Genomic DNA, 12,327 nt, shown 5'->3' on the forward strand with positions numbered 1-12,327 from the left:
CTAGGTTATCTACTTTTGAACGTAGGCTTCTACTTTGAGAATACATTTTTATTTACTCATTCTTTATGAAACGTCCAGGCATTTCTGGCAATGAAACATTGAATGTGACAGGCCAAAGTACCCTAAAATAATGTTGCAATTTACTCTCAATTGGTAAACCTAAACTCTTTTGCAATAGGGTGGTGCAGTAAGAGGAGGTTTTACATTAGCTGGCTTGTTATCACTGGTCAGGTGGGGGCTGTTGTGAACAAGGTATTGTAGCGGACGAATGGACAGGGGCGTGAACCCGGGTCACTGGCAGGATAGGAAAACACCCTACACATTGTGCCAATAGGGTTTCCCCAGTGGGAAATGTAATGTGGCTTATTAGCTAAGATCACTACAGTCCCTTATCTTCCAATCTGGCAGACAATGACAGACAAGAGACATCTCATGCCGGATTCATTACATGTGTATATGCTCATAATGTATGCAGTGTGCCAACAATGTGGACTCTGCTACCTCATGTGCTGTAGAGTGGAAAGAGTCAATAGAGCAAAGCGCGAGCCAGGTACCTGGTTGGGATAATTACTAGCATGCCTAAACATGACAATGCCTTAACCTAACTTTACCCTAACCCTGACCTTAACCTTAATCACTTGCTAGCATGCTTAAACTAAATATGTACAAAAACACATTATGTGCAAATACACAGTGAGTCTGCAAGGAATCATTTAACTATGCTCGAATCAGTATTAATATGTGTCTGTGCTTTTGTAGTGAGCAACAGTGCAGTGTTTTGTAAATAAAGGCCATGGTGTTCTGAGTAATTTTAGAACAGAGTGGCTGCGGATCCAAATTCTCTGGAACCCTCTTCTGACAGCTAAAAGTCTGCACTTCTACGCATGTGTGTGATTCTCTACTTTATGCACAGTCTCTGTTCTACTCGTTCAGCTGCCCAGAAAACAGGCTACTCATGGCAAATGTCAGAGATGAATGGAGAATGGTGCTCATTTAATAAAGTTAGATCAAAGCGGAATCGATGTCTGCAAGATCACATAATTATATTATTCTACATAACAGAACTGAATATATACTCAACCAAAATATAAACGCAACATGTAAAGTGTTGGTCTCATGTTTCATGAGCTGAAATAAAAGCTTATTTCTCTCAAATGTTGTGCACAAATTTGTTTACATCCCTGTTAGTGAGCATTTCTCCTTTGCCAAGATAATCCATCCACCTGACAGATGTGGCATACGTTAGACAGTTCGATCTGTTGAGGAGATATTCGAAATAGGTCGCTCCTACCAGGTGGCGAATCGCATCTCTGCATGTCTGGCAGACATATCAGTGTGGATGACGGATCACCACCTCAAGCTGAACCTCGGCAAGACGGAGCTGCTCTTCCTTCCGGGGAAGGACAGCCCATTCCATGATCTCGCCATCACGGTTGACAACTCCGTTGTGTCCTCCTCCCAGAGTGCAAAGAGCCTTGGCGTGACCCTGGACAACACCCTGTCGTTCTCCGCTAACATCAATGCGGTGACCCGATCCTGTAGGTTCATGCTCTACAACATTCGGAGAGTACGACCCTGCCTTACACAGGAAGCGGCACAGGTCCTAATCCAGGCACTTGTAATCTCCCGTCTGGATTACTGCAACTCGCTGTTGGCTGGGCTCCCTGCCTGTGCCATTAAACCCCTACAACTCATCCAGAACGCTGCAGCACGTTTGGTGTTCAACCTTAACAAGTTCTCTCACATCACCCTGCTCCTCCGCACACTCCACTGGCTTCCAGTTGAAGTTCGCATCTGCTACAAGACCATGGTGCTTGCCTACGGAGCTGTGAGGGTTACGGCACCTCCGTACCTTCAGGCTCTGATCAGTCCCTACACCCAAACGAGGGCATTGCGTTCATCCACCTCTGGCCTGCTGGCCCCCCTACCTCTGCGGAAGCACAGTTCCCGCTCAGCCCAGTCAAAACTGTTCGCTGCTCTGGCACCCCAATGGTGGAACAAGCTCCCTCACGACACCAGGACAGCGGAGTCACTCACCACCTTCCGGAGACACTTGAAACGTAATCCTTCTACCCCCACCCCAAAAATAAAAAATAACATTATAAAGTGGTTGTCCCACTGGCTATCATAAGGTGAATGCACCAATTTGTAAGTCGCTCTGGATAAGAGCGTCTGCTAAATGACTTAAATGTAAATGTAAATGTAATATTTGCGTGTCCCTCTAGCTGAGCGCGCTAATTAGCTGTCTGCTTTTGTCACTCCTGATGGTTTGTTTTTCTACCCTTGTCTTCGGTTGGGCTTTTGAAAAGACAAAGACCATTTTGGTCTCTGCATTGGTTCTAGCTGCTCCGGATTTCCGTCGTCCATTTGCTTCGTACACCGATGCCAGCGAAAAACAATGTTGAGCGCCCTGTGGGGTACTTCTCAAAGAAATTGGCCTCATATCAAAAACACTACTCGACTATCGAGAAGGAGACGCTCGCTTTGGTACTGGCTCTTCAGCACTTGGAGGTTTATGTATTGGTTTCTACACCTCTGGTGGTCTATACCGATCATAATTCTCTCGTTTTCCTGCCAAAGACGAGCTCCATGTATCACCGACTCCTTCGCTGGAATTTCATATTGAAGGAGTTTCCCCTTGATATCAGAGATGTCCGTGGTAAGGACAACTTCATTGCTGATTGTCTTCTGTCAGTCAATAAGTTGTGTGTTTTGTATTTAGCCAGTGTGTAGCCCTGGCACACATTTTATTTTGAATGCATGTTTTGGAGAGGAGTTTTGTTTTGGTTGGGTTCTTTCCAAGGGGATGAGAGTCATAGAAACGTATGTGATTGTACCTTAAAAAATATATATATGATTGTGAAGAAATATAGATACAGTATAAATTATTTTTTAAAGGGTGGCTGTTTTGTCTTGTATTTCATTGTTGACAGCCAGTAGACACCATGTTTATATTGGAGCACAGGCTATACAAACGCCTCACACCGCGTGGCTGCTGCCTCTCTAACCTGGTGGTCCCTGCACGCACGACCCACGTGGATTTCCAGGTCTCCGGCAGCCTCTGGAACTGCCGTTCTGCGGCCAACAAGGCAGAGTTCATCTCAGCCTATGCTACCCTCCAGTCCCTCGACTTCTTGGCACTGACGGAAACATGGATTACCACTGAAAACACTGCTACTTCTACTGCTCTCTCCTCGTCTGACCATGTGTTCTCGCATACCCCGAGAGCATCTGGTGAGCGGGGTGGTGGCACTGGAATCCTCATCTCTCCCAAGTGGATATTCTCTCTTTTTCCACTGACCCATCTGTCTATCTCCTCATTTGAATTCCATGCTGTCACAGTCACTAGCCCATTCAAGCTTAACATCCTTGTCATTTATCGCCCTCCAGGTTCCCTTGGAGAGTTCATCAATGAGCTTGACACCTTGATAAGTTCCTTTCCTGAGGATGGCTCACCCCTCACAGTTCTGGGTGACTTCAACCTCCCTACGTCTACCTTTGACTAATTTCTCTCTGCCTCCTTCTTTCCACTCCTCTCCTCTTTTGACCTCACCCTCTCACCGTCCCCCCCTACTCACAAGGCAGGCAATACGCTTGACCTCATCTTTACTAGATGCTGTTCTTCTACTAATCTCACTGCAACTCCCCTCCATGTCTCAGACCACTACTTTGTATCCTTTTCTCTCTCGCTCTCCTCCAACACTACTCACTCTGCCCCTACTCAGATGGTAATGCGCCGTCGCAACCTTCGCTCTCTCTCTCCCGCTACTCTCTCCTTTTCCATCATATCATCTCTTCCCTCTGCTCAATCCTTCTCCCTCCAATCTCCTGATTCTGCCTCCTCAACCCTCCTCTCCTCACTTTCTGCATCCTTTGACTCTCTATGTCCCCTATCCTCCCGGCCGGCTCGGTCCTCCCCTCCTGCTCCGTGGCTTGACGACTCATTGCGAGCTCACAGAACAGGGCTCCGGGCAGCCAAGCGGACCTGGCATCTTTTCACTCCCTCCTCTCTACATTTTCTTCATCTGTTTCTGCTGCTAAAGCCACTTTCTACCACTCTAAATTCCAAGCATCTGCCTCTAACCCTAGGAAGCTCTTTGCCACCTTCTCCTCCCTGCTGAATCCTCCTCCCTCTCCCCCCCCCTCTCCCTCTCTGTGGATGACTTCATCAACCATTTTGAAAAGAAGGTTGACGACATCCGATCCTCGTTTGTTAAGTCAAATGACACTGCTGGTCCTGCTCACACTGCCCTACCCTATGCTTTGACTTCTTTCTCCCCTCTCTCTCCAGATGAAATCTTGCGACTTGTGACGGCCGGCCGCCCAACAACCTGCCCGCTTGACCCTATCCCCTCCTCTCTTCTCCAGACCATCTCCGGTGACCTTCTCCCTTACCTCACCTCGCTCATCAACTCATCCTTGACCGCTGGCTATGTCCCTTCCGTCTTCAAGAGAGCGAGAGTTGCACCCCTTCTCAAAAAACCAACACTCGATCCCTCTGATGTCAACAACTACAGACCAGTATCCCTTCTTTCTTTTCTCTCCAAAACTCTTGAGCGTGCCGTCTCTAGCCAACTCTCTTGCTATCTCTCTCAGAATGACCTTCTTGATCCAAACCAGTCAGGTTTCAAGACTGGTCATTCAACTGAGACTGCTCTTCTCTGTGTCACGGAGGCTCTCCGCACTGCTAAAGCTAACTCTCTCTCCTCTGCTCTTGTCCTTCTAGACCTGTCTGCTGCCTTTGATACTGTGAACCATCAGATCCTCCTCTCCACACTCTCCGACTTGGGCATCTCCGGCACGGCTCACTCTTGGATTGCGTCCTACCTGACCGGTCGCTCCTAACAAGTGGCGTGGCGAGAATCTGTCACTGCACCACGTGCTCTCACCACTGGTGTCCCCCAGGTCTCAGTTCTAGGCCCTCTCCTATTCTCGCTATACACCAAGTCACTTGGCTCTGTCATATCCCCACATGGCCTCTCCTATCATTGCTACGCAGACGACACACAACTAATCTTATCCTTTCCCCCTTCTGATAACCAGGTGGCGAATCGCATCTCTGCATGTCTGGCAGACATATCAGTGTGGATGACGGATCACCACCTCAAGCTGAACCTCGGCAAGACGGAGCTGATCTTCCTCCCGGGGAAGGACTGCCCGTTCCATGATCTCGTCATCACGGTTGACAGCTCCGTTGTGTCTTCCTCCCAGAGTGCGAAGAGCCTTGGCGTGACCCTGGACAACACCCTGTCGTTCTCCGCTAACATCAAGGCGGTGACCCGATTCTGTAGGTTGTTCATGCTCTACAACATTCGGAGAGTATGACCCTGCCTTACACAGGAAGCGGCACAGGTCCTAATCCAGGCACTTGTCATCTCCCGTCTGGATTACTGCAACTCGCTGTTGGCTGGCCTCCCTGTCTGTGCCATTAAACCCCTACAACTCATCCAGAATGCCGCAGCCCGTCTGGTGTTCAACCTTCCCAAGTTCTCTCACGTCACCCCGCTCCTCCGCACACTCCACTGGCTTCCAGTTGAAGCTCGCATCTGCTACAAGACCATGGTGCTTGCCTACGGAGCTGTGAGGGGAACGGCACCTCTGTACCTTCAGGCTCTGATCAGTCCCTACACCCAAACGAGGGCATTGCGTTCACCCACATCTGGCCTGCTGGCCCCCCTACCTCTGCGGAAGCACAGTTCCCACTCAGCCCAGTCAAAACTGTTCGCTGCTCTGGCACCCCAATGGTGGAACAAGCTCCCTCACGACGCTAGGACAGCGGAGTCACTCACCACCTTCCGGAGACACTTGAAACCCCACCTCTTTAAGGAATACCTGGGATATGATAAAGTAATCCTTCTACCCCCCCTTACCCCACCCCCCAAAAGAAAAAAAGAAAAAACATATTGTAAAGTGGTTATCCAACTGGCTATAAGGTGAATGCACCAATTTGTAAGTCGCTCTGGATAAGAGCGTCTGCTAAATTACGTAAATGTAAATTTAAAATGAGAAGGTGATGCATTTAAGTTGTGACGCATTTAAGTTGATCATGTTTTGAAATGGAAGTTGTTTTCTGTTGGTGGTGACCACCTTTAGTTTAGACTTTTAGTTGGCGTGCACTATTTGATAAAAAATTTAATATCCTTTATCTGATATTCACGTTTTTTGTTTTGCTCCACTTTTTGGTTTGCTTTCGGTCTTTGAATTTGGTGTGGGTTTTTATTTTGTTTGCCTCTTCTTGGGCAAATTTAGTGGGTGCTCATGGTGGGTGTCTTTTAGGTCCCAGTTGTTGTTGCTAGTCAACTTTCAGTGGACATCCCCATGAGTGTCTATCAGAACTCTTAGAACCCCATCGGTCGCGTTTTGGTCATTGTCAGTGACTCTTTGTTAGTTCCCCCTTCTGTGTGAGCAACATTTTTGGTTTTCTTGCTGGGAAACATAACATTATCTCAAGTTTTGGCTTCTTCCATAAGTTCCATAAGAGACATGCATTTTTCTACATTGTTATAGAGACAGAGCACACTTTGGTAGGTAGAATGCTGGCATGCGCCGGCTGCGGTACAGCAAATCCAAGTCAGCCTGTGCTCATGGTTCTCACAGGGGAAGTATGAAAAGAGTATGAAAATGTATGCACTCACTAACTGTAAGTCGCTCTGGATAAGAGTGTCTGTTAAATGACTAAAATGTAAAATGGGAAGTAAAATTATATGATGCAATGACTTTGCTCATGACGCACGTCACAAATGGCATGTAACACCCTGAGCGCATCGGACACAAAATACCAATACAAATGTAACAGCACAACAAAATAAACACGTTTTTAAAATTGTCTTTCAAGGGTGCCTGTTCATTATAGGGTAGACACTTGTGGTTTTGCTGAACCAATCAAAGCAGTGAAGCATGTAGTGAAGCAAGATTTTAGTAGTCAAAGCCATTTATCTTTGGGCGATGGGGGGAGCAGGGTTGCAAAATGCCAGGTAAATCCTGCAGTGCCAGACGTGTCCCCCTGCTTAAGCCAGTACATGTCCAGGCCCGTCTGAAGTTTGCTAGAGTGCATTTGGATGATCCAGAAGAGGATTGGGAGAATGTCATATGGTCAGATGAAACCAAAATATAACTTTTTGGTAAAAACTCAACTCGTCGTGTTTGGAGGACAAATGCTGAGTTGCATCCAAAGAACACCATATCTACTGTGAAGCATGGGGGTGGAAACATCATGCTTTGGGGCTGTTTTTCTGCAAAGGGACCAGGACGACTGATCCGTGTAAAGGAAAGAATGAATGGGGCCATGTATCGTGAGATTTTGAGTGAAAACCTCCTTCCATCAGTAAGGGCATTGAAGATGAAACGTGGCTGGGTCTTTCAGCATGACAATGATCCCAAACACACTGCCCGGGCAACGAAGGAGTGGCTTCGTAAGAAGCATTTCAAGGTCCTGGAGTGGCCTAGCCAGTCTGCAGATCTCAACCCCATAGAAAATCTTGGGAGGGAGTTGAAAGTCTGTGTTGCCCAGCGACAGCCCCAAAACATCATCGCTCTAGAGGAGATCTGCATGGAGGAATGGGCCAAAATACCAGCAACAGTGTGTGAAAACCTTGTGAAGACTTACAGAAAACGTTTGACCTGTGTCATTGCCAACAAAGGGTATATAACAAAGTATTGAGAAACTTTTGTTATTGACCAAATACTTATTTTCCACCATAATTTGCAAATAAATTCATAAAAAATCCTACAATGTGATTTTCTGGATTTATTTTTTTCTCATTTTGTCTGTCATAGTTGACGTGTACCTATGATGAAAATTACAGGCCTCTCTCATCTTTTTAAGTGGGAGAACTTGCACAATTGGTGGCTGACTAAATACTTTTTTCCCCCACTGTATGTATCTGTCTCTCACCAACAGATGCATGTCTGATTTCCTTACATGAACTAGTATTGAAATTGTTGCATGTTGCATTTTATATTTTTGATCAGTGTATATTTTAATGGAGACAATCTCAATTAATTAAAATTGACAAATTATTCAATGGATTGTTAATTTTCTGGTAAAAAAAAAAGTGGAGGTGTAAAAACACAAATTTGCTGAAACGTATAGGCTAGGTGAAACGATGTTTTGCTCAGTTGCGTCGCGCAAAGAGGAAAAACTTTTCAGGTGTATCTGATTAATGAACAATGCCATGCTGGTGGGTGGTAACGTTAAAATAAAATCTATCCCTGAAAATAAACGTTGACTGAAAGGTATTAGCACATCATACAATAGGGGAAACACATGGCATTGGGAATGATTAACGGAGAAATGTACAGAGAAATCCTTGATGAAAACCTGCTCAAGAGTGCTCAGGACCTCAGACTAGGGCGAAGGTTCACCTTCCAACAGGACAACAACCCTAAGCACACAGCCAAGACAACGCAGGAGTGGCTTAAGGACAAGTCTTGGAATGTCCTTGAGTGGGCTAGCCAGAGCCCGGACTTGAACCCGATCGAACATCTCTGGAGAGACCTGAAAATAGCTGTGCAGCGACGCTCCCCATCCAACCTGACAGAACTTGAGAGGATCTGCAGAGAAGAATGGGAGAAACTCCGCAAATACAGGTGTGCCAAGCTTGGAGCGTCATACCGAAGAAGACTTGAGGCTGTAATTACTGCCAAAGGTACTTCAACAAAGTACTGAGTAAAGGGTCTGAATAGTTATGTATGTGAGACAGTTCAGTTTTTTATTTGTAATACTTTTGCAAAAATGTATAAAAACCTGTTTTCACTTTGTCATTACGTGGAATTACTCAGGACTTTGACAACTGTGAGACCTTATATAGACAGGTGTGTGGCTTTCCAAATCGTGACAAATCAATTGAATTTACCACATGTGGACTCCAATCAAATTGTAGAAACATCTCAAGGATGATCAATGGAAACAGGATGCACCTGAGCTCAATTTCGAGTCTAAAAGCAAAGGGTCTGAATACTTATTTAAATAAGCTTTCTGTTTTTTATTTTTTATAAATTTGCAAAGAAATTCTCAAAACCTGTTTTTGCTTTGTCACTATGGGGTATTGTGTGTAGATTGCTGAGGATTTTGTACTTTTTTAAAGCCATTTTAGAATAACGCTGTAACAAAGTGGAAAAGGTTAAGGGGTCTGAATACTTTCCGAAGGCACTGTACATACATATATATACAGTGGGGAAAAAAAGTATGTAGTCAGCCACCAATTTTGCAAGTTCTCCCACTTAAAAAGATGAGAGAGGCCTGTAATTTTCATCATAGGTACACGTCAACTATGACAGACAAATTGAGAAAAAAAAATCAGAAAATCACATTGTAGGATTTTTTATGAATTTATTTGCAAATTATGGTGGAAAATAAGTATTTGGTCACCTACAAACAAGCAAGATTTCTGGCTCTCACAGACCTGTAACTTCTTCTTTAAGAGGCTCCTCTGTCCTCCACTCGTTACCTGTATTAATGGCACCTGTTTGAACTTGTTATCAGTATAAAAGACACCTGTCCACAACCTCAAACAGTCACACTCCAAACTCCACTATGGCCAAGACCAAAGAGCTGTCAAAGGACACCAGAAACAAAATTGTAGACCTGCACCAGGCTGGGAAGACTGAATCTGCAATAGGTAAGCAGCTTGGTTTGAAGAAATCAACTGTGGGAGCAATTATTAGGAAATGGAAGACATACAAGACCACTGATAATCTCCCTCGATCTGGGTCTCCACGCAAGATCTCACCCCGTGGGGTTAAAATGATCACAAGAACGGTGAGCAAAAATCCCAGAACCACACGGGGGGACCTAGTGAATGACCTGCAGAGAGCTGGGACCAAAGTAACAAAGCCTACCATCAGTAACACACTACGCCGCCAGGGACTCAAATCCTGCAGTGCCAGACGTGTCCCCCTGCTTAAGCCAGTACATGTCCAGGCCCGTCTGAAGTTTGCTAGAGTGCATTTGGATGATCCAGAAGAGGATTGGGAGAATGTCATATGGTCAGATGAAACCAAAATAGAACTTTTTGGTAAAAACTCAACTCGTCGTGTTTGGAGGACAAAGAATGCTGAGTTGCATCCAAAGAACACCATACCTACTGTGAAGCATGGGGGTGGAAACATCATGCTTTGGGGCTGTTTTTCTGCAAAGGGACCAGGACGACTGATCCGTGTAAAGGAAAGAATGAATGGGGCCATGTATCGTGAGATTTTGAGTGAAAACCTCCTTCCATCAGCAAGGGCATTGAAGATGAAACGTGGCTGGGTCTTTCAGCATGACAATGATCCCAAACACACCGCCCGGGCAACGAAGGAGTGGCTTCGTAAGAAGCATTTCAAGGTCCTGGAGTGGCCTAGCCAGTCTCCAGATCTCAACCCCATAGAAAATCTTTGGAGGGAGTTGAAAGTCTGTGTTGCCCAGCGACAGCCCCAAAACATCACTGCTCTAGAGGAGATCTGCATGGAGGAATGGGCCAAAATACCAGCAACAGTGTGTGAAAACCTTGTGAAGACTTACAGAAAACGTTTGACCTGTGTCATTGCCAACAAAGGGTATATAACAAAGTATTGAGAAACTTTTGTTATTGACCAAATACTTATTTTCCACCATAATTTGCAAATAAATTCATAAAAAATCCTACAATGTGATTTTCTGGATTTCTTTTCCTCATTTTGTCTGTCAGAGTTGACGTGTACCTTTGATGAAAATTACAGGCCTCTCTCATCTTTTTAAGTGGGAGAACATGCACAGTTGGTGGCTGACTAAATACTTTTTTTCCCCACTGTATATATATTTCCTGAGCTTTCTTATATCAACACCTTGTTTCTTATTATACATTTTTTGACTGTCCTTTTTGCCGTTAATGAAAGTGTTATTCAATGCGTTTCTAAGGCCAAAATCAATATTACATCTTTATTTTTTTTAACCTAAAAGGTCCTACAATTCTACATCAAATAGCTAAATGATCCATAGTATGACCATCTTAAAACAATGTAATATGACAGCGTAAAATATTTTCTTCCTTTGGCTCTGTACTTCAGCACATTTAATTTTAAATGATACAATTACCATGAGGTTATTACAATGCATATTGGTTGAACCGTTTAGAAATTACAGCACTTTTTGTACATAGTCCCCCATTTTAGGGGACAAAAAGTATTGGAACAAATTCACTTGTGTAAAGTAGTCAAAAGTGTAGTATTTGTTCCCATATTCCTAGCACGCAATGATTACAAACTTGTTGGATTCATTTGCTGTTTGATTTGACTGTTTCACATTATTTTATGCCCAATAAAATGATCGATAGTTAACAGCGCCGGAGAAGATGGCTGCCGTTTTACAGCCCTCTAACCAATTGTACTATTATGTGTGTTTTTCCGCGTTATTTGTAATTTATTTTGTACATAATGTTTATGCCATCGTCTCTTATAACCAAAAAGAGCTTCTGGATATCAGGACAGCGATTACTCACCTCGCATTGGACGAAGACTTTTTCTTCAACGAGTCGGACGCGAAGGATATTCTACAGACACCCGGCAAGGCCCAGATCCCCGTCATTCGCCTGAGGAAGAGACGGAGATATCGTGGACGTAGGTCGGGGGTGCCTTGTAAGGATCCGACGGCGAGCGAGTAAACTGCCTCTCCCATCAATACTATTAGCCAACGTTCAATCTTTTGAGAATAAAATTGACGATTTAAGATTACGGTTATCCTACCAACGGGACATTAAAAACTGTAATATCTTATGTTTCACGGAGTCGTGGCTGAACGACAACAATGATACCATTCAGCTAGCAGGCTACACGCTACATCGGCAGGACAGAACGGCTGGCTCCGGTAAGACAAAGGGTGGCGGTCTCTGTATATTTGTAAACAACAGCTGGTGTACAAAATCAAATACTAAGGAAGTCTCGAGGTTTTGCTCGCCTGAGGTAGAGTATCTTATGATAAGCTGTAGACCACACTATTTACCAAGAGAGTTTTCAGCTATATTTTTCATAGCTGTCTATTTACCACCACAAACCAATGCTGGCATTAAGATTGCACTGAATGAGTTGTACAAGGCCATTAATCAACAGGAAAACGCTCATCCAGATGCAGCGCTCCTAGTGGCCGGGGACTTTAATGCAGGGAAACTTAAATCCGTTCTACCTAATTTCTACCAGCATGTCAAATGTGCAACCAGAGGGAAAAAAACTCTAGACCACCTTTACTCCACACACAGAGACGCATACAAAGCTCTCCCTCGCCCTCCATTTGGCAAATCTGACCATAACTCTATCCTCCTGATTCCTGCTTATAAGCAAAAACTGAAGCAGGAAGCACCAGTGATTCGGTTA

General features: G+C 44.7%; 1 protein-coding gene across 3 annotated transcripts in view; it reads left to right on the top strand.

The window, feature by feature from the left end:
• LOC121542881 (carcinoembryonic antigen-related cell adhesion molecule 1-like) overlaps positions 1-12,327 on the top strand; it is a 109,362-nt gene that overhangs the window by 1,666 nt on the left and 95,369 nt on the right. The window lies entirely within an intron of this gene.

Source organism: Coregonus clupeaformis, chromosome 28 (assembly GCF_020615455.1).
Source record: "Coregonus clupeaformis isolate EN_2021a chromosome 28, ASM2061545v1, whole genome shotgun sequence".
NCBI classification, from domain to species: Eukaryota; Metazoa; Chordata; class Actinopteri; order Salmoniformes; family Salmonidae; genus Coregonus; species Coregonus clupeaformis.